Below are 24,849 nucleotides of genomic sequence, written 5' to 3'. Positions count from 1 at the left end.
ACTACTAAATAACATATATTTGTGAACTGGATTACTGCATTAAGTCCAGATGTGAGGAGTCATTGTAATAAAGTGATGAAACCCCCCAGATAAACACAAGTACCCCATACAGTGTACGTACATGAATCACAGATACTAAACAAATATCTAACATGTAATGAATGATAAATCATTGCCAAACAGCAAATAGTGTGCAATTTTAAAAATAAGCAATGCTAAGGATTGCACACCTCTGCTTACCAGGTGTAAGCAATGTGTAGCCCAGCTAAATAGATTTGCCCATTGGTATGCCACTTTAAGCAATACCAACCACAGGTAAGCAGGTTTGCACATAGCTTAGCATTTTAAAAACTGTCCAATCACAGCAAAATGCAGGAAATCAGCCCTATTTAAACCCCACATGCAGGAATACATCTCATAACTGCTTGCAGCTTCCTCCTGTAGGCACAATGACCGGTGTTGGAAAAGGATCACTCTTCCAAGTGCACCACTGGGGCATCCAGGAGATTAAGGTCATAGCAGGACTCCTGGTAAAATCCCATGAAGAGAGACTGCTGCAGGGCCAGTACCAGGGTTTCCAATATAAAGCAGAAGCCTGGGACCGTCTCGCCCATGACATCACCAGTGCCACTGGCATCCCTCGAACTGGTGAGCAGGTCAGGCATCACTATGTCAACCTGAAATGGAGGAAGAGGGAGCTCTTGGCTCAGTGGATCCAAGAAGCTAGGCAGGGTGATGTCCCAGCAGTGTGTAAGTGCTCATTCTACTAACTGTTTAATAATTGCCTAGTTCATGTATATTATGGATAGGTATGGCTAAATATTCCTCTTATGTCTCTGACAGTTGCAGCGGAGTGGGCTGTGAATCAGGAAGCCAATGCATGTAGGCTGCAAAAGCTGCATCGCGAGGCAGGTTAGTAATGATCTTGTATGTACTGTCATAAGAAATAAATCTGAAAGTAGCAGAAAATTAATTGCCATTATAAAACTTGTATTGTGCATGGGATGTACTGAATAAACCAAACAATATGGCAGGAAGAGTCTCATATAGGTTGCATGTAAATAAAAGGGTAACAGCCTGGCAATAAAGGTCTAACTCCTGGACTGCTTGTGTTTACTCTGGTATCATATGATAATGTAGTGTAGCATTATCTTAATAGCACTGTTGTATTACGCACTCTTACCCACACTGTGCTACATAAATAAAATGTGTAGGAATGTCTGTATATGACTGTTTTAATCACAAGGTCATATTGTACAACTGAGGGAGACTTAGAAAGAAAACAGTGGAAAGATACACACCAAAATCCAAATATCACACTCAACTGTGATATAAACTGTTGTCTTTTTAGCACACACAGCCCTGGTTCGAATCCTAGGAGAGGTAGTAAGCTGTACGAATAATCATATCCCTGAACTGTAAAGATTTTGTCAGAAAGTTCAGATAATTGGCTTAATTTTTCTGCCTGTCACCCTGTCCTCCTGGCAAATAAGTGGGATGAACCCAGAAATGTAGGCAGCAAATAATGTCATACAACTGATTGTCAGACATCATAACCATCAGAAATATCTCTATAAAAACAAACCCATCACTCTAGCAACTCACCAAAATGTTATGAGAGTAATATGCAAATTATGTCCCATCTCTATCCCCATGTTGTGAAGCTATGACCAGAGTGCGCGCAGTAACAGAGTGAGATGTAATAACGTGAAATCTGGTAATATGTGTGGCAACATTCAGGTTGTGTTAACAAACATTCCCTCCACAGGTCTGTCAGATAAGAAAACTGTGCCTGGAAATAAAAGATTGAAATCCTGGACTGGTACTGTTTAGTCTGGTATTGTATGGCATTGTTAGTGTTGCAGTTTCTCTGAATAATAATGCATTACTCATCACTGTCACCCACACTGTGCTACATAATAAAACTGTTTGGGAATCCCTGTATAAGACTTTTGTAATTACAAGGTAAGATTGCAAAACCATGGGAGACTTATAGACAGAAAACAGTGAAGAGATACACAGCAATATCTAAATAGTACACTCAACTGTGATATACACTGTTTTATTTTTAGCAGACAAAGCCATGGTTCGAATCTTGGGAGGAGTAGTGAGCTGTATGCATAATCATACCCCTCAACTGTACAGACGTGTTCAGAATGTCCAGATAATTGGCCCATATCCACTGCCTGTTACCTTGCCCCCCTGGCAAATCAGTGTGATGATCTCTGAATTTTAGGCAGCTTTTAATGACATATAACTGATTGTCAGACCTGTAAATATTCAGAAAATGTATATGAAAACAAACCTATCATTGTAGCAATTCACCAAAAGTTTATGAGGGCAGTTGTCAAAATATGTCCCTGTCCCAACTGCATGTTGTCAGGCCTTGACCAGAGTGTGTGGAATAAGAGATTGAGAGGTATGTGCATAACCTCAAACTATAATCTAGGAATATGTGTAGAAACAGTCAGGTAGTGTTAACAATCAATACCTCCACAGGTATACCAGGTAAGAGGTGTATACTGTACGTAAAACACAGTTCATGTATATACTTGTCTACAAACATACCACTGTCCAAACTAAGGCCATGCGGTACTGTAATAATACCTGTAAGGTACAGATTACAGCAGTGACTAAGAAAGTAGTGAGAACTACAGGGATATACAAGTTGTTAATTGACATCTCTATCTCCCCCCACCATATCTGCAATAATAATCTAAATACACAACTCAATGGGTATGTGTTCAATTAAATCTACTGTTGTGACATATGTCATATTGTTTGATAAATATTGAAATGTGTTTCTGTGCATGTTCCATGTGGAAATACTCCCACATTGGTGGCTTGCTGCCATCAATGTAATATGTATGCTGTTGTAATGGCACTCTGGTTTCATATATGCATGTGTTCTGTTTGCTATGCAACTGTTCCATATCTGGTGTTTTAGGTTAATGGGAATATCTATGCATGCTGTTATACCTAATCCTGGAATGTGTTGACTATTACTAACCCGCATGTTTTAAAATTGCAACACCATTGCATGTTTGGGAGGCCAGTCCAAGCGGACCCACCTCTCCCACCTTATCTGTCTGTGACACTGGGCACCAGCACATCGGGGGCCCACCCCAGGACCTCCTCATCCACTGCTCCTGTACCACCTTTGGGTGGAACTGCCTCAGGGGATAGGGCTCACCCCCCCCCAGGAGTGGGCATGGACAGGAAACTGTCACTCATTTTCAAATCCAGGATCTGGTGCGTAAAGAGCTCTGCAGGGTGTTTGGAGATCAGCGACACCAGCTTGAGGGCCATGTGGCACATTTAGAGGGTCAGCCTGCCCCTCCTACCCAGCCCTCAGCACAGCCACCTTCAGGACTGTGAAGGTGCAGTGGTGACTGCCCATGGATGTGGGCCTCAGTCCCACTGTTTCCATTTCGGTGCTCATGGGCTTCTGACTTCCAAACACCCCTCCACATCCAAGGTGTTTACCCCCCACATGTCATACACTGCCACTGTATGCTGGCTTGTCTGTCTTGTCTGCCATCCTACCCAACCTACCTTCCAAATATACCAACTATCCTTCCCCAACTTCCTACTCTCACCTTAAAAAAAAGAAAAAAAGGGCAATCTGTTCACAAAAAAAAATCTCGCCCCATACGTAGCTGTCCATTTTGCACACATGTCACATGTAATCTGGTGTAATTGGCTTCACAACATATTATTGTTGTCCTCGCCCCTCTCTCAGGGGTTTGAGTGTCCAAATCTACCTCCAAATTCAGTGTAAATGCACAGCTGATGCTACAGAAGAAATAGGCAGCTATGGACCTTCTCTACACTCATCCTGCACATCCCTAGTTATTTTCCCTACTGTCTTTCCCTCTTTGTGCCCCTTTTTTCACCACTTTCCTATCACTCTATTTTCATTTTTTTTAAAGAAATCACTGCTGAGGTAAGTGGGAGTAAGCACTTTTAAACTGCAGTAAGCATGTTTAAGCTTGTTTGCATGGGGGTAAGTAATGCCTACACAGGATAAGCAATTTAGAGACTAACTGACTGTAAGAATATTTAGCCGGACGTTAGCATTGCTTACCGTTGCGCAAACCAGTGCAAACCCACTTACGACTGCTTAAAAATGCCTTAATCACTCTGTATCTAACAGCCCTTGTTCTGCCCAGCAACAAAATAAGCAGCCTTTGCAAGTCTCAAACCCAGGACACCACAGCCAAAGTGATGTACGATTAAGCCATATCAGATATAAAATTAATCTAATGTTTTCTCAAACATATCCAGCACAGCCATTCAACATTAGAGGAAATGTATTTATATATGTAGATGTATGTATATATATATATATATATATATATATATATATATATATATATATATATATATATATATATGCCTCTATATATATATATGTGTGTGTGTGTGTGTGTGTATACATGATATATATATATATATATATATATATATATATATATATATATATATATATATATATATGTATCCAACAGTTCTCAGTCTCACCCAAAAATATATATCAAACAAAGTCCAAATGGAAGGAGTAGGTCCACGTAGTTGTAATTCCACAAGGCAGTATCAAATTCAAATGAATAATCAGATAAAAATACAACCTTGTATTAATAAAATAAAGAACATGAACGTGAGCGCTTTTGCGGATCACAATTCCGCTTCCTCAGATGTAATGCCATTAATTTCTTAACCCAATGCTTAAGTAGCAAAACCAATTAGTCCCTATTAATAATTCATTAATCATTTAATTATTGAATAATGAGCTTCAAAACCATATTTGCCTAAAATGTCTTTGTAATACATAATTTAAAACCAAAAAGCCAAATCAAATTAAACTAAACATTACTTAATAAATGATACATATAAAAATAGTATGAAAACTGCAATACTATTACTAAACATTCAATCAATCTAAATAAAATGAACTGTCAACAAACTATGTAGATATAAGTTAATGTGTATTGTACACATATATATTCATTCAAAGTGTACATACACAAATATAATGAACTGTCAACAAAATATGTAAATGTAAGTTACTGTGTATTGTACACATATATATTCATTCAAAGTGTATATTATATAATAATTAAGGTCCTATACCTATGCAATATGAATGTGCTCATAATTATATTTGCTAAATTGTAACATGGAATCTATATAGCTTTATATTATTTATTTATTTGTTTGTTATAATTATGTTATCTAAAGGTCCTAGCTTTAAGTAATGGTTTGAGTGAAACACTGTCATTAAGCCCTCTTCCTCTGTATGCACCCAGTCTAAGAATCCATTTAACTTCAGATTGCTCTGTTTCATTTATTATATCACCTAGCCGAATATTGTCTGGTTGAGCATGCAATACTTGGAAATGAAAAATATGGTTATTACCCATGTTTAGTGTGTGTTTAGCTACAGCACTATAATCTTGATTCCTCACAAGGCAATAGACATGATCCCTTATTCTTTCCCTTAGGGATCTGTTTGTTTTGCCTACATAGAAACAGAAGCATACTACACAATGTGCAACATATACAACATTCCTAGTGTTACATGTGTTGAAGTTCCTTAGTTCCCAAAGATAACCAGTGTCAGGATGTTTGAAGAATCGAGATTCATTTATAATGTATATTGCACATTGTGCAGAATGCTTCTGTTTCTATGTAGGCAAAACAAACAGATCCCTAAGGGGTATTGTATGTTCAACCAGACAATATTTGGCTAGGTGACATAATAAATGAAACAGAGCAATCTGAAGTTAAATGGATTCTTAGACTGGGTGCTCATAAACACTTTGAATGAATATATATACATTTGTATATATATATATATATATGTATATATATATATATATATATATATATATATATATATATATATATATATATATATATATCAAATACATATATGACCAAAGGCACAGTTAATGGGGGTGAGGGGGCCCAGTTTAAGTACCTCTTGTAATTATTAATATCATCCCCTTCTCCACAGCCAAACAGATCTGCCTTGAAACACAACACCAACACTTGCAAATCTCATACCCATGAACCTACACAAGAAGTTAATAGTAATCCATCTCACCTGTACGATGTCAGGATAGTATGAATAAGATACCATGCAGAACAGTCTGTCTACTATAGGGAATGTACAATGTGGAGGCAGTAAACATTCCAATGATACATACACACACACACACACACACACACACACACACACACACACACACACACACACACACACACACATATATATATGCAGATACATACATATATATATATATATATATATATATATATATATATATATGGGTCTACTTTAGATGCCCGAACGCTTACTTCACCGACAATAACTTAGCCGACCCGAAATCACCGACAACTGTGTTCTCCGACAAACACTTTTCCCGACACTAAATTCATCGACAGTAACGTACTTAATCCACCGACACCAACGTAAAAGAGTATACTTCCATATTCAACTCGTTTATAAAAAGAAACAGCAAATCAGTATAACCGCTGTAGTGACAACAACTACTCCAACTTTAAAAGTAAATCTGGTGAACTAAACACCCAATTTTGTGATACTGCTCACAAATAATGACATTAAATATAACACTGAAGTAACAAAATGAACTATTGTCACACTCTCAGCTGTACATATTCTTCCATTTCTCAAACTCAAACTGTAACTCCTCAAAATCAGTTGTCGGATTTCCTAATCAAAACTTCTCGTAATAATGTAAAGTAAATTAAATGTCTTATAATTTTAACAGTCTAGCAATACTGTTTATAAACTCCATAGCACTGAATTCTCATCTATTGTTAATAAAGGTAGTGAACTGTTCATGTCACTTCATTACTTTCCGTTTTTTAGGAGACGGAGGAAACCCAGTTGAAAGTCTGACACGTAATTCATCCACTCTACTCTGTTCTTGTGCTAACGCTTGCATAAGAATGTGTAGATCAACGTTTCTAGATCCTAGTAAGCATTTTAATCGCCTATGCCAGGCTTCCACAGAGTTCTGAGTTCGTGGTAAATTTAACTAATTCAATTCCGATATATTCCAAAAGGAAATCGGAAATAAAGGTGGAAACCTGATTGAGCTTGTCATCCTAGTTGCAAACTTTCGCAGCCTACCATGTATATACCAATCGGAGAAATATTTTATTAATTCACGTCCTTCAGATGGAAAACACACTTGCAACTGTTCAAATGCAGCTTTTACTTCGGATTCTTGCAGAAATACTAGTGATACTAGCGATTTTACCTTCAACTGGAATACTGTATCTGTGTTATATAATGTAGATAGTCCCAAAGACTGCACCTTTCGCCAAACATTCTGGCCAAAATGAAACAGACAACCTTTACATTTAGCTCCTTCAATATTAAGTCTAATACTCATTATTGCAGCCACTTCAAAGTCACATAATATGAATCGGACATTAGACTGCAAACCATTGCTAGTAAGTAAATGGAAAACACAATGCCATAACAGGTTGTAGCATTTCAAGGACTTTCTACTCATTAGCACATACAGTAATGGTACAACTTTACTGTAACCTCCGCACTTAACAAATCCATGAATACTGTAAAGTTGTCGACAACTTACTTCTTTACTAAAAAATGTACTGTCCATTAACCATATAGTAGAATTACTGATATCACATAGATTGTTTGCAGTACTAAACACATACACTACACTACCGCTACTTTTATCAGCCAAACGCTCGGAAATAAAGTTACCGAACTTTAACGGATAATGTATGGTATTCACATTCATAAGATTAACTTCTGCATTTTTATCCACAACATTTTCTTTCCTACGTACCCTGCCAATACTCTGCAAGAGTGACCTTCTGCTAGGTATACTTTGTACTGCTTCTAGTGAAGTCGAGGCCATTGCAATATCAACTATAGCACAAGGATTGTCTCTGCTATACTTTGCCCTAACTTTAACTTCAGTGTTTAGTTTGTAACGCTGTAACTCCGCAGGATCAGCGGAATGTTCATGTAACACAGACTTTACAAGTTTCTCACCTTCCGAAATGAGCACAGTAATAGCTCTACCTTTGCATTTGAAACACTTCTTTTCTTTACATCCCCAGTATTGCCTGTTTCCTCTACTTCTTTCCAAATGGTATAGATAGCCATCCAGTTCCAACATGGGTTTACTTCGCTGAGACATGATCGGTTTGTATATATTTCCCACAATTCCAGGCCCAACTTCCGATACATCCACCATCATTCCCGTCTGGTAGGATATTTTCCGGTAAGTGTATGGTTCACTTATATACTAATATCTCATATTACGTACGTAAGTACTAGTATTCATTGCAGCTGTCGGGATTAGCACAGTCGGGAATTAACACTTTCGGTAATTGGCGGTTTCGGGCATTACGTGTCGGTAAATCTAGTTTCGGTAAAGTGCAGTTTTGGGCATCTAAAGTAGACCCATATATATATATATATATATATATATATATATATATATATATATATATATATATATATATATTTATACCTACATACATATAGATATATATGTATGCACACATACACGCATATATACATATATTACTACGTATAGATATGTATAGGAAGATACATATTCAGAGGGTGCATAGCATATTGAACAGCCAGTATTCCTACAGTTGTCACTTTTAAAATGGACAATGTTTGATTTTTTCATACAAAAGACAATTACTGCATGAAATATATACCCATAGAGAAGTCAAAGGATATGATACCACACACAGGTTTGCATACATAAGAAATGCTTATTTGTGTACTATATACATACTAACTGAGTAATGTATCTCTCAATCAAAACATTTTATACAGTAATCTGAAAGCAAATCATATGTTGCTGTCCAAGCCAAGGCCTTCAAGTAGTACAACAGTAAAGAAACACTGGCCCGGAAGATAAGACTCAATCAACAGTAATTAATGCAGATGTACTACCCATGTATGAAACACATTAATGGAAAATAGTGTTGCACAAGCCATATATACACAGGTGTCCCAGACAGTAGACTCACACCCCTTGCTACTGTAATGACAGCACATAGATGCATGTTATGTACATTGAATTAAATACACGGATTAAAGATGTCATTGCCTTGCTATTTTATCAGACTGGAATGTGAGCACTGGTTACCAGGGCTGAGCCATGCATAGCAGGTTTCAGCATTGCTGCAATATAAATGCTAGGCAGATTTGTGCACTAGTAAAAGTAGCCTACATGGTGTAAGTGCCTTTTTGTTTAACTGTACGCTAGCAGCGTTTACCATCATGCAAACCCACTTAAAGCTGCTAAAAACTGCCTTAACCAATCTGTATCCAACAGCCTTTGTTCTGCCCAGCAACAAAATAAACAGTCCTTGCAGGACTTGAACCCAGGACCCTGTAAACTATAGCCACAGCAGTTATTCACTAAGCCATCACAGCTGTGAAGACAGTTGTTTTTTTTTTCCAATATATCTGTCTGGACAAATACTGAATAGTATAGAACAACTGCTATGACTTCTACAATTGTGTAGTACTTGTTAGTGATATTAGTGTTAAATAATGTATGTTGTTATATCTAAATATACACATATCAAATAAATATGGTGTGATGTATCTGAGAAGGTATATACAACAGTCATGTTTACACATAAGGATATATATATATATATATATATATATATATATATATATATATATATATATATATATATATACATATGTAGATATATTTGTACATGTACATATGCATTTATATTTATATATATATATTTATACACATCTGTATATTGCATTATATATATGGTCATATATAGCTCTTCCTGTGTGTGTGTGTGTGTGTGTGTGTGTGTGTGTGTGTGTATATATATATATATATATATATATATATATATATATATATAAAACTATATATATATAGGCTAAAACCTCACATTACCAGTGAGCAAATACTCCCTACCAGTTATGGCATACTAAGAGTAGACCAGCTAAACAAGAAAGGAGGCAATGTAGCTATAATATTTAAACAGCATCTACAAATCCAGATCTTAAAATCATCAGCTCCACAAATAGGCAATTAAGAAATAATATATACCAACCTCAAAATAAACCAAAGCAAAACCATCAACATAATTGGATGCTACTTTCCACCTGGCCAAAAAATCCCTCCACTAGAAAACCACCTCAGCTGGTCTACCCACCATCTCCCCCAAGAAGCTATAATTTTAGGTGATTTCAATATTGACTGGCAGTCCTGTTCTGGTAACAATCCGACCCATCATATAAACCTTCATGGCTTCACCCAACTAGTCCAGTCATCAACCAGGATAAATATAAACTCCAGCAAGCACACTACCCTGGATTGGATACTAGTCAATAAGAGCCCCCAGTCATATATAACATGCTGCTTATCAGATAGCCTCAGTGATCACTCCCCAACATTCCTACTCAAAAAATACCTAATACCTATACCAAGCTAAACCTGTCATTTACCAGCAAATACATAAACAAACTAAACTTTAACCCACTCACATTCATCTCATCCCTCAAAGAATGTAACTGGCATCCTCTAAAGTACCTCAGTCTTGATGACACAGTTGAATTTTTTAATACTACCTTCCTGCGCATCCTTAATTACCATGCCCCCACAAGACTTTCCAGAACAAAAGCACAACCCTTCCCATGGCTACAGAAAGCCACTAAGTCAGAAATGAAAAACAGGGATAGAGCCTGGGAGCACTGGCACAAATCCAAACCCCCGTCAACTAGACAGAAATTCCTAGAACTATGCAATAAAGTTAAAAAGCTAATAAAACAGGACAAATTCCAATACTACAAGTCTGCTCTAGACTCCTCCCAACACAGCCCCAAACAATTCTGGTTCTCCATAAACTCCATCTTCCACCCAGGTAAAGTCAGTACCCCTCCTTCTAACATCCCTCAATCCTCCAAATATATTGCTACCTTATTCAACACACACTTCACGCAAACCATACTATCACTAGCTAAACAACACAACCCCCCTCCCCTCCAACCCACACCTTCAACTAGTAATCTCCCCACTGCCTTCGCTTTTTCTTCTGTACCTACTTCCAACATAAAAAAAACTCTTAACTAAACTTAAGCCCACCAAATTAGCAGCAGACAATCTCCCAAGTGAATACCTACAAATCGCAGCTGATGCTCTGGCCTACCCTGTATCCATCTTGATTAACCAATCTCTGTCAGAAAGTTACGTTCCCACACTGTGGAAAGTATCACATATAATTCCCCTGCACAAAGGCGGCCCCTCCACAGAACTAACCAATTACCACCCCATAGCTATCCTCCCTCCACTCTCCAAAATACTAGAGAGATGCATACATTCTCAGGTCTCAGACTACCTCCTTACTAACAATCTCCTTTCCAATACTCAGCATGGCTTCTGACCAAACCATAGCACCATCACTGCCTTACTGTCCTTTACTAACACTATCCTTTAGCATAAAAACAATGGCTATCTCTCCTCTGCTACTTTCCTACACCTATCTAAAGCATTTGACATGGTCCCACACAAACAACTCATCTATGTCCTCAATAACCTATCCTTGTGTCAATCAGTCACCAACTGGTTTCAGAGTTACCTGTCTGACAGCCAACAATCCGTTGTATGGCAGAATGACATATCTCCCAGCTACCTGTCTCCATAGCGGTTCCCCAAGGATCCATCCTTGGACCCCTACTCTCCTCTGTTTTCACCAATAATCAAGTCTCTGCCACCAAACATTGGCCACTCATACAATGTGCAGATGACTCTACCATCATCTGCTCAGCCCAGTCCATACCCAAACTGCATAAAGTCACACAGGAAGCCTTTTCCTCTGTTAAAACTTTGTTATCCGATGCCCAATTAATACTCAACCCAAACAAAACTAAACTGCTCATCTTCCAACCCACCAAACATACTCTAAACAACTCTCACTTTAACATCACAGCAAAAGACAACACCACTATATACCCAACTGAACACACCAAATTGCTAGGAGTGGAAATAGACAATAAACTAAAACTTGACATTCACATATCCATGACCATAAAAAAGTCTACAAAAAATTATGAGCGTTATACAGAAATAAGCAACTTCTCACCAAAGCAGCAAAGATTTCTATAGCAAATTCCCACCTTATCTCCACCCTACATTATGCCTCTAAAATATATACCAATCTAAGGCAATGCGATCTAAACAACCTAGAGACCTGCTACAATAAAATCGCCAAATTCACCACAGGGGCATCCTACCGTAGTCACCACTGTCGCTCACTTGCTGAACTGGGCTGGCTTGAACTCCCTCACCTCCTTCAATGGTATCAACTATCACTATCCCACAAACTAGTAAACCACCACTGAATGTCCCATCCCTCCCGAATCTACTTTAACCTTATCGCACCACCAGACCACTAAGATACAGCAACAAAAATCACTTGCAGATCACTAAAGCCAATAACTCTGCTGGTGAAGCACTATTCTCTTGCACCATAACCAAATTGTGGAACTCCCTCCCACCCACAATTACCTCCATACCATCATGTACCCACTTCAAAACTTTACTAAAAGCGCACCTAAAAACATGCTGGCTATGCTCTTGCAACTCCCACTCTAGTATCACCCACCCCATCCAACCACTACCTTTCTTTTCACCCCACTAACTACCTTGATTATAGCAAGCTCAGATGCTCATAAGCCTAGTAATTATTACACAGCAGAAACTTCTTATTGTAACATTTGTTAATGTCTGCTATGTACTTCACAGATAAAGATTCTAGTTGTCTACTGATGTACTATGTGCTTCCTCTTTAAATATGTTTGTCATTAATTGCTATTTTAAATTGTTAATCGCTATGTAATCCAATGTAACTACTGTCTGTTTACTTTAACTGTGGAGCTTTTCTCCCCGGGCCTCCACTGAAAATGGACCTAAGCCCAGTCAGACACTCCCGGTCAACAAGTTATATAAATAAATATATGTATGTATATGTATATATATATATATATATATATATATATATATATATACATTTATGTATAGGTATGTATATATATATATATATATATATATATATATATATATATATATATGTATATAGAGTTGCTGTTCTGAACTGTTTGTAAGTTTCTTGGAGGCCAGTGCTTGTTTGGACTAAAGGAAAGTCTCTGTGTTCACCAGTGGCAGTGGTTAACACTGAACAGCCTGCCTGTCCCTGTAGGAGTGGTTACTGCCTAGAAGCTGTAGTTTTATTGGCCATTTTGGGTCAATTCTAAACTCCTTGATCTCTGTCTCTTAAATCCCTGCAACCCTCTTTTAGCATGGTCTTGCGCACAGAGCAGTGCCGCTTAAACAAGCTTAAACTATTCCCGGTTCCACAAAGTCTACTCTTCACTTTTTCCCTTAGAACTGCTCTAAATCTCAAATTAAGCATTCTATTCTCATTCTAAAGCCCTGCACTTTCTCGTATAAGTAATCTCATAGGTAAACACAAACTAAAGCACTACATCCACTTATACTCCTTCAAAGCACTTGGTCCCTATTGGTTCTTTCTGATCATTCAATAAGTAGTTCCCTATATTATTCAGGCATGTCCAAAGGTCAGTTTCGAGTTTACTCTCCATCCAGCTGGTGAATCTTGGAATCTTGAGGCAATGTTACAACTGCCTTATATATACAGACCACCCTCTCCTCCTCCCAACAAGCTCAATATATGTGAGAGATGCAACTATATAGCCAAACTGGAGACTAAGCTCTCTCAACCCAGTACTGGCACAGTCTGTCAGGAGGAGAAGGTAACCACGCACACCACAAATCCAGTCTCACATAGACCTATCGCATCAGCAAACCAAACACATAAACACACAAAAACAAACTTGGAGGCTCTAAATAAAAATCTGCCTAAGCAGCAGAGACCTCCAAAGCAGACATCCAAGTAACACCTACCACAAAACAATATCCACGTAGCACATAGCTCACAAAGTGAGTATGCCACACAGTCACAGCCCTTAAGGCTAAACAACACACCCAATACACTTGTAATAGGTGACTCTATTGTCAGACACACTGATGTCCCACTCACCAGGTTGGACAAGGAGAAGGTCACTGTAAGCTGCCTGTCAGGTGCCAGGATCCACCACATAACACAAGCACTCAGGTCACTCCAAAGCAAGTACAAGTATGACTCCGTCATTGTCCATGCTGGTGTGAATGACCTGAGACATACCTCCCTGGACTACATGAAAAAAGACGTACAGGAGCTCTTTGATCATGTAGCCCAGACCGGTATGACCCTGACCTTGAGTAGCATCTTACTATCACCAAGAATGATGCCTCAGTATAAAGACAAAATGATCAATTTTTAACAATTGGCTAAAGTATTGGTATCATTCAAAGGGGATCCAGTGTCTGTCAGCCTGGGATGACATGCCCGACAAGCCACATTGCTTCGCTAGGGTTGGCTTGCACCTGTCACCCCTGGGTTTTCGAATACTGGCCAAGGCTCTTGCCTCCCTCATAGTACCTTTTTTAGGCAAGGCTCAAAAGACAAACCCACCCTCATAGACAACACAAAGGAAAAAAAAACTAAGGGTAATGCTGCTCAACGCCAGAAGTCTAAACCTCAAGATGCACACACTTGAGACTCTCCTCAGTATGGAGAATATCGATATCTGTGCAGTAACAGAAACCTGGTTCAAGGGTCCAGAGAGCACCCCAGCACTACCAGGCTATACCTCATACCATGCTTTCTGGCCCCAAAACTCGGACCTAACCACAAAAGGAGGGGGAGTATCCATATTTATCAAAGATACCCACACCTCCAGGCTAGTGGCACTGCACGAGGCTTCGGAGACCATCCCTGTGCAACTAACAGTGGGCAAAACTGCCTTTCAGTTTGTAGCCTGCTACAGACCACCCTCCCAAACACAGGAACCTCACTCAGCTTTCCTGAGAACACTGGAGAATATGAAGGTCTCTCCAAACACTATTATATTGGGTGACTTCAACTACCCAAACATCGATTGGGAAAACTACTCAAGCCCAAACAACCTCGCCCAATGGTTCCTAGAATTTATAAACTCAAATGCTATGGAACAACTGGTCACCACTCCCGCAAGAGGGGAAAACATACTGGATCTGGTCATCACCAACATGGGGTCTCTATGTTCCACACCAGAGGTATACACCTCATTGGTAAGATCAGACCATAAACAAATCTCACTGGACATCCATATTCCATTCCCACCCCTAGCTAAGGAAACCACGGTGAAGAACTTCTCAAAAGCAAAATTCACACATCCTCAAAACTGAGGTGGAATCCTTCAAAGCCCCAGGGCCAGTGGACAATACGGCCAGAAATGTAGAATCTTTTACAAATGCATTCTATGGACACCTACAGGAATGCATGGAGCATGCTATCCCAAATAAAACCAAGACTCACTCCTCCAAAGGCAGGAGACCTGTTTGGTGGACCCCAGCCATAAATAATCTATACAACAGAAGGAGAAAGCTACTACATGATAGAGCAAAATCCCAAAAAGGGAAGGCGTTACTGATAAGTACTAGCAAGAAACTACGATCCCTCATAAAATCTTCTAAGGCCAGCTTTGAAAGAAAAATTGCACAAGACACTAAAGATAATCACAAGGCCTTCTTTAGTTATGTCAAAAATCTGGGAGGCAACTCCCAGATATGCTCTGAGTTAGTGCAAAATGACAAAAAATTCACTGAACCCACAGACATTGTCAACATCCTGGAAGAAAGGTTCAGTGCAAACTTCTTCCCCCTTCCCCCCCAAAAGAGCAAATGTATATCCCAACAGAGTGTAGCCTTCCTGAGATCACAGATGCACAGGTGAGAGCTGCCCTCTCCAAAGCAAAAAACACAGCAACAATGGGACCAGACAGTGTCCCAGGCTGCGTCTTACATGAGCTCCAAGAACTAAACCCTCATATAAAGTCACTGTTCAATCTCAGCCTTACTACAGGATATGTTCCCAAGGAATGGCGTACAGCAACAGTGGTCCCACTCCACAAAGGTGGTGCCACAATAGACCCCGGAAACTATAGCCCTATAAGCCTGACTAGCCTGGTCTGCAAAGCTATGGAATGTATCATCATGGAAATCATAAACAAAGACATTGGGAACCTCCGGACACTGGATCCTACCTAATTCGGCTTCGTTAAGGGCAGATCTTGCCTCTTGAATCTGGTCAACTTCTTTGAAACAGTACCAAAGCCATAGATGAAGGGAAGGTAGTCTACACAGCCTACTTGGATCTCGCAAAGGCCTTTGACACAATACCTCACTCAGGCATCATAAATAAGCTCACCAGCTTAAATATCAACCCCTATGTCACAAGATGGGTTGCAAACTGGCTCAGGGATAGAACCCACATGGTCAGAATAGCAGGTGCCATGTCAGACTCTAAACCAGTTACAAGTGGTGTCCCACAAGGCTCAGTCCTGGGACCTCTCTTGTTCGGTATATATTTCTCCGTGGTACAGGCTAACACGGGTGGACTATGGCTGACCAAGTTCGCAGATGACTGCAAACTGGGTGCTATAATCGACTCTCTGACTGACACAAGCATCCTCCAAAAGGGTCTCACAGAGATGGATAACTGGTGCCAGAGCCATGGCCTAAAGCTAAATGCCAAAAAGTGCATAGTCATCCCCTTTGGAAAAAACAAAGTGCCCACAAATTACCACATAGGTGGTAATCCATTAAGTACAGAAGAAGTAATTAGGGACTTGGGGACCCAGGTAGCTAGCAATCTCTCCTTTGACAATCACATTGCCAAAGTGGTTAGAAAGACCTTCTATATAGCCCACCTTATCATGAAAGTGTTCACATCTAGATCAAGAGAGGTCATTGTGCCCCTCTACTCATCACTTATCAGGCCCATAATTGAGTACAATGCCCTGTTTGGGATGTACCTTACCCTACACCTTCAGCAACTGGAAAGACCCCAAAAGTATCTCACCAAGAGGATCAAGGGTCTCAAACAGATGCCCTATGCAGTTCGGCTAAAGAAACTCCAGCTCTACTCAGTTGCGTACCGCCTACTCAGAGGTGATCTGTGTCTGACGTATAAAGCCATTTCCAGCCCAGAATTAATGGACATGCTTCACCTCAGGAAATCTAAATCCCTTAGAGCTACACGGTCCAGGGACCTGAACCTCAGCACAGAAATAAATAGGACATGCTGGAGGGACAGATTTATATCCCAGAGGCTCCCCTCACTCTGGAACAAAATCCCAATCCATATCAGGCAGAGCCCCTCACTGACCCTCTTCAAGAGAAATCTTGACGAATGGATGGGAGATCGTAAGTTTACTCTTGGGATCTCTTCTGTGTCACTGCTTGACAGAGGTACAGTAAACAAACCTTAAAAGGGCTACCTTCTGTGACCTACTATACAGAGGCACAGTCAACTAATCAAAAAGGGTGGTGAAAGCCAAGCATACTCTGGCTAGGCTTATAAATGCCCTAGGGCAGATAGCCTAGTATCAAGCCTATGAACCTATATATATATATATATATATATATATATATATATATATATATATATATATATATATATATATATATATATGTGTGTGTGTGTGTGTGTGTGTGTGTGTGTGTGTGTGTGTGTGTGTGTGTGTGTGTGTGTGTGTGTGTGTGTGTGTGTGTGTGTGTGTATGTATATATATATATATATATATTTATATATATATATATATATATATATATATATATATATATATATATACATACACATATATGTATAACATACGTCCATAACATGTAGTGGAGTCATACCTCAGCACCAATAGTCACAACCTCATAGTGCAAGGGGATGTCATGTAATCATTGCAGGTATAAATGTAGATTGTTGCCACTGTAACAGGGGTTGTCATAACAGAAATGTGTTTGAAGTCACATCTGATATTGATATGTACACCATAAGTTATGACAGATATCATAAGAACAACGTAGTGCAGTACCACAGAAATCACTGTAATGATCCTATGGAATACAGCAGAAAAATGACCAATAAATGTGGACAGTCTGACACACTCTGGTCAGCCCAGAGGCATGCACAGAACCTCTTAGTGCAAGACGTGTGGACCAAGCCTGGCAAAGTGGAAGTTTACAGCCATGTAAATGGGGATATCATGAAAATACTGGAATAGATAAGCTCACACCGTTTATGCATTCACACACTCCTGTCTGTTCTGACAAATAATAAACAGAGGAGCAGAGGTCACAAGCCCACATACTACCCACTAGTTAGTGACATACATCTGTACAGCATCCTACTGCTTTGTTAGAAATACACAACAGTTATGGTGGCCTGGCAACAGTACATCTGACAAATATCTGGACATAAAATCACACTGGGTAAGTACACTCTGCTGCTAGGCATGTCAGACTGCACTGTGCAAACTACAGGCAGACTGCCACAACACTGACCTACATTTCTTATGGGGGAATACACATGTACCAGCAAATATAGCAGGCTCTACGGGCATGTATAACAGACACCTTTGTGAAAGAGCATACCCAGAACCTATCTGAACACAGCCACAGTCACCTATGGTAAGCGTGCTTACCATTACAGTATTTGGACTGTGTGATCAACACCATCCTCATATGTGCCACTCACACACTAACCCTACATATACTGGACCAATACACAGTGCATTCCATTGTCTTACTATGGTATGGGACATGTGTCGGTTTGGCCCTACAAACATGTATGCCGATAGGGTACCATACATTAGAGCAGCATGCAACATCAGATAGAACAGGACCAAGAACAATGACATCTACCACAGTCTCTAGACAGGCTAAGGTACATATTCACAATACACACTCTATCGACAATCACCATAAGTACACAGACCTCACTACTTTACTCACTACAACAGAATGTCCAGGTCTTGTCCTGAAATATATACCCTACTATACATAACATGTCTTGCAATCTGATATCTTACTGGCTTGTTATCAGGTATGATGTCAGTAAATAATGATGTACTGAACATATGCACCTCTTACTGCATGACATATGTACAAAGGTTGACAGAGTTATGGCTGAGGCACAAATACAGGGCCAATATTGACATGTTGCTGTGATAAACTCATGCATTTACTGGTGTAACACTGTTTGTTGTGTCATATGTCTTCTGAGGGATATGAAGTCAGTAACTCAAATGGCTGTCACCATGTACTGACTCTAATCCTCAGAGTATGTTACTGAATTTCTAAAGATAGGACATGTGTGAGGAACACAACACATGTAAGACTCCAAACACTGGCCAGTCTGCAGATAGCCCTACAAGTGAGAGTCTCTTCAAGCACATAACACTATCATGACAGATATCAAATCATGTAGACCAGCCATAGGCACACAGACCCTGTTAAACCAACATTATTTCAAATGTAGAAGAGCAAGGCTTACATTCTGTTCTCATGTATGAACATCCCCCTCCTGTTTGCTGGCCTGTCTCCATAGTGTGTGTTGTAAGAGATATATCCCACTACCTTTTGTGATGCTGTTTGCCAAACATTGACATGACGTCCTGCGCACAGTGAATGAAAAGGGCCAACACCCACATGATGATCCTAGTTATAGGAGTGTTTTTCCATGCAGTTGGCTATGGGAATGATACCACAGCTGTTCCACATGCAATCAGCTAGTGGGGAACTCCAGTTCGTGCACAAGCCATCAGCTGATCATGAGCATCACTTACAAAACACAAGCTGCTGCCTAAGCAAAGCATGTGTACTTTTCCACATCCATCAGAAACGGAGTGAGAGAGACAGATAGAGACAAAGTTGGAAGAACTTGCTGGAGGGATAGATTCCAGTCCCAGAGACTTTCCATGCTTTGGAACAAGATTCCAATCTATATTAGGCAGAGCTCCTCGCTAGCACTCTTTAAGAGTAACCTTGATGAGTGGATGGGAAACAGAAAGTTTACCCTGGGGATCACTTCAGTGACTCTGCTGGACAGAGGCACAGGGAACTAATCTAAGGGGGGTGCGAAAGCCAATACATTCTTGCTAGGCTTATAAATGCCTTCGGGCAGATAGCCTAGTACCTACCTATGAACCTATGAACCTAAGTAAGAAAGGAATGGGGTAGGAGAGTAATAGCTAAGCATGTTTGTGTCACAAACTTACCAGTACAGGGTTTTAAACCCGAGCCTGACTATGCATTGCTACTATTGCATGTGCCACAGAGCTTACATGTTAGAAAACTGTCCGAAAGTATCTTTGAAGGTGAGTGAAATCAGCAACAGTGATAAAGGAGGGATAAGGTAAGTGTAGTACATGTGTCTGTCCACAAAAGCAGGTGTCAAGGAAGACACAACCACACTCTCTCAGGAACTCACACACATTATCACAGTGGGCAGGGTCAGGATTAGAATTCCTAACTAACTAGATTGCTACACTACAGTATTACGCAGGTATCACATGCACCACAGAAGTTATCAGGCTGATATATGGGCAAAGGGTATGTCAAGGTGATTGACATCAGAAGGCATGCTATAGTAGGGCAATGGGAGGGGTCGTGAGTGTGAATAGCTTCCAGATCATTAATCTCCACACACACACACACACACACACACACACACACACACACACACACACACACACACACACACACACACACACACACACAGATTTGACAGTACTGACATGCATGGGTTCATTGCTTCACAGGTGTGTAGTAGTTGACTGAGCCAGAAGGCTGTACAAGGCTAGGCAAAGGGTATACCTTAGCATCAAGCCACATGACAATGGTCTACAGTGTGGCTCAGGCATCTATTCCCTGGATTGGCCCACACAGGTGGGTATTGTATTCACCATCCACACATCTGGGTTACTATTGGGGTAGGCCAGTGCTGTGCATTGCTTGCCATGTATGTGTTCTATATTCCATAACATGGGCAGTGTCTGGGTTGTGCACATGTCCCACATGCATGTTCTGTTAAATGTGGACCTGTACCTGGGGTGTCTGGGGCATGCTGTGTGGACAGACTGTTATCATCTGATGTGGCATTCCTGACCTCATATGGTGAGAACTAGCTATGGAACTGAGGTTGATCCTGCACCTACATTGACAGCATGATACAGGTATCCACTGGTGTTTGTGGCATCTGTCCATACAGGACATGTGTATAAGGCATGGTATTTCCTTTGTGGGTTACATGTACTGACTCCACAGTTTTTTGCAGGCGTCCAGTGGGAAACATAGCAAATGATGACTGTAAGCAATTATTTGCCTATTGTAGGGATGAAACAGGGTGCCATGTCCTCTGTAGTCCACTGCAATCACACTGTGGTTACTATCTGTTTGCAATATGCAGGTAACTACCAACATAGTGGTTGTTAACTAGCCAAGTGTGTTGGTGTATGATACATGGGTGGAGAGTGTTCTTTGGGTAATACAAGGGTTGCCTACATTGTTCCCCAATCCATAATGTCACATGTAGGGGTATGGATTGTCTACACCAGCCTCTCTGCCATTTGACATCTGTTGTCCTTGTAAGGTGGACATTGTGAAATATAGTAATTCCTCAATATAAGGAATTTGCAAAACTCACCTCACAATGAGTCCTGTTATTACACAATCACAGCTACCTCCACACAGGATACTGATGACAAACACACACACTCCTGCACACACTTGACAACACTGAGAGTCAAACCCCTAACTAGCTATGTATTGCTACTACAGTGTACTGCATTTATCACAGGCACCACTGAGCTTATAGGACTAGCCCTTCCCCACAGGTGTATTTCAAGGTGAATAATATCAGCAGGCTTGCCAAAGTAGGGCAATAGAAAGTGTAGTGACTGTAACTGGCCTCCAAAGCATTGATCCCTACACACACAAATAGTCTCACAGTAGCCAGGTTTGGGATTAGAACTCTTACCTAACTAGTATATCACACTATAGTGTTACGCAGTTATAGCATGCACCAGTGAGCTTAAAGGGCTAGTCTTTCCCCAAAGGTTTATTTCAAGGTGAATGACATCAGCATGCTTGCTAAAGTAGGGCAATGGGCAGTGTAGTCACTGTGACTGGCCTCAAAAGCATTGCTCCCTGCACACACACACACACACACACACACACACACACACACACACACACACACACACACACACACACACACACACACACACACACACAGTCTCACAGTTGCCATGTTTGGGATTAGAACTCCTATCTAACTAGTACACCGCACTATTGCATTACACAGTTATAGCACGTGCCACAGAGATTATAGGGCTATTCCTTCACCAAAGGTGTATTCCAAGGTGAATGACATCAGTAAGCTTGCCACAATAGGGCAATGGATAGTGTAATGACTGTGACTGGCCTAAAAAGCATTGATCCCTACACACACACACAAACAAACACACACACAGACTCTCAGAGTTGCCATGTCTGGGATTAAAACCTTTACCTAACTAGTATATCACACTAGAGCATTATGCATTTATAGCATGCACCACAGAGCATATAGGGCTAGTCCTTCCCCAAAGGTGTATTTCAAGTTGAATGACATCAGCAGGCTTGCCAAAGTAGGGCAATGGGCAGTGTAGTGACTGTGACTGGCCTCAAAAGCAATGATCCCTACACACACACACAAACACACACACACACACACACACACACACACACACACACACACACACACACACACACACACACACACACACACACACACAGTTGCCATGTCTGTGATTAGAACTCCTACCTAACTAGTACATTACACTATAGCATTATGAGGTTATAGCACACACCATGGAGCTTATAGGGCAAGTCTTTCCTCAAAGGCCTATTTCAAGTTGAATGCCATCAGCAGGCTTGCCAAAGTAGGACAATGAGGAGTGCAGTGTGTGTGAATGGGCCATAAACCATTCGTCTGGAAGCACACACACAACACTCAGTCACACACAGGTTTACATTTGACAGGAATGTATATACAACTGCTAGATGAATAATGACTTGTACAGTCAAGTTACACAGTTATCACAAACACCACAGAAACTATAGTGTTGAGGGCTACCAGAAGCAAATGTCTACAGTGATAGACATTTGCAGATCATGTGGTATTGGCCAATTGGATGTGTGCTGGGTGGGACAGGCCTCATGATGGGAAGCTCTTTGTCACTGTCTGTCACTCTCTTCCACACATCTATGTAACTGTATGTTTGGCCTATTATAGTGTGTTGTCCTTAGCTATATCTGTGTATTCCTATCTGATGTGTGTGCAAAGCATGACTGGTGTGTAATGCGGAGTGTGTGCACAAACATCTGCGACTGACTTATATGTATAGTCCACTGTTGTTGCCAGACATGGGCTTCATTTCTGTAAGTGTGGGAGCATGTCCAGTATGACCTTTGTTTTGAATGTATGAATCCATTCAAGGTAGGTTGTACTCCAGTGCAGGCATTTGTGTTCTACGCCTACAGCTAACTTCCTTTTTCTGCAGGATATCTGTAGATCGGTTGACAATATGGGGTCACAATGGGCAAAGGATAGTGGAGTACTGTAACTAATTGTGTCTGTGCTGCTTCTGTTACATGGTTTTAGTGTTAGCAGAGATATTCGGGCATATGTACTGTTTTACACTGTGATGTTTTATGTCATCAACTACTGACAGGTATACATATTTGGCTGCAGTAATTTCCTGGGGAACACAAGATGAATGAAGCTGTGTACAGTATTGTGGTCTGCAGCCTACATATTCTTGCACAATCATGCCATTCTGGAAGGGGAGCTGCAGATACTTGCTGATGGGTCTATGTAAATGGTTCAGCACCTTTTTACTGTGGTGGCTGAGGATCTCATGCTTGTACATCTATCGACGTGACAGTGGCCATACCTCACAGCTGTACAGATTCACACAGGTTACCCAGAGGCAAGGCTCATATTTCTGGTCATTACCCTTCACATTGTGGTTTACATGCAGATTTGTAGCCACCCATTCCTGTGTTTGCAGGCAGGGATAGTATCTGCACATATCTGAGTTTCAGATTTCATACACTCCATGGTGTCCATGCTTCTACCCCCCCACTGTTATTCTATCCTCTTCCGAACATTATGCCAACAATATCTGATAAGTATCCCTATAGTTATCACTTCATCCCAGCAGTATTTAGGGGTTGGTCCACCGTTTATGCAGTAGGGCATGCTAGACATGCCACTGGGATTTGTCAACATGGCCTTGCATTTGTGTTCTGTGGACTGTGTTATGTTATTATTTGGGAGTCCATGGGATAACATACATTGTCAGTACGGGTGAGACACAGGCCTTTGACAGAGGACTGTGGGACATTTGGTAGTGATGCAGGCCATCCTTACCAGGACAGTGCATTGTGTTACTCCTACAGCCCCAGGCTGCAAGCCACTGTATTCCCCTGGCATGACAGGGTAGGTGTGCAAGGTGCTTATGTCAATAGTTTCTGTCCTTATTGATCCATTAGTGTGGATGCTGGTAGGATGTTGCTTACAGCTAGGGACACACCTACATGGGACACCTTCAGCATGCTGCATTCTGTGGCTATTCCCATACAGAGGTGGGGGTCATATCGTACTCATTCACAACAGCAGGGATATGACCTGTGAGGGGTTTACCATTGTAATGTCACCGTACCATTTCACAGCTATGAAGAATTCAAACTACAGATGTTCGAATACTTCATATATGTGCAGTTTAAATGAGCCAATGTTATATTTACGAATGGACTATGCATTCGCAAATATAACATTCAAAGGGATGTACAG

Source organism: Protopterus annectens, chromosome 8.part0 (assembly GCF_019279795.1).
Source record: "Protopterus annectens isolate FY-2018-M chromosome 8.part0, PAN1.0, whole genome shotgun sequence".
NCBI classification, from domain to species: domain Eukaryota; kingdom Metazoa; phylum Chordata; order Ceratodontiformes; family Protopteridae; genus Protopterus; species Protopterus annectens.
This window is presented reverse-complemented; position numbering follows the sequence as displayed.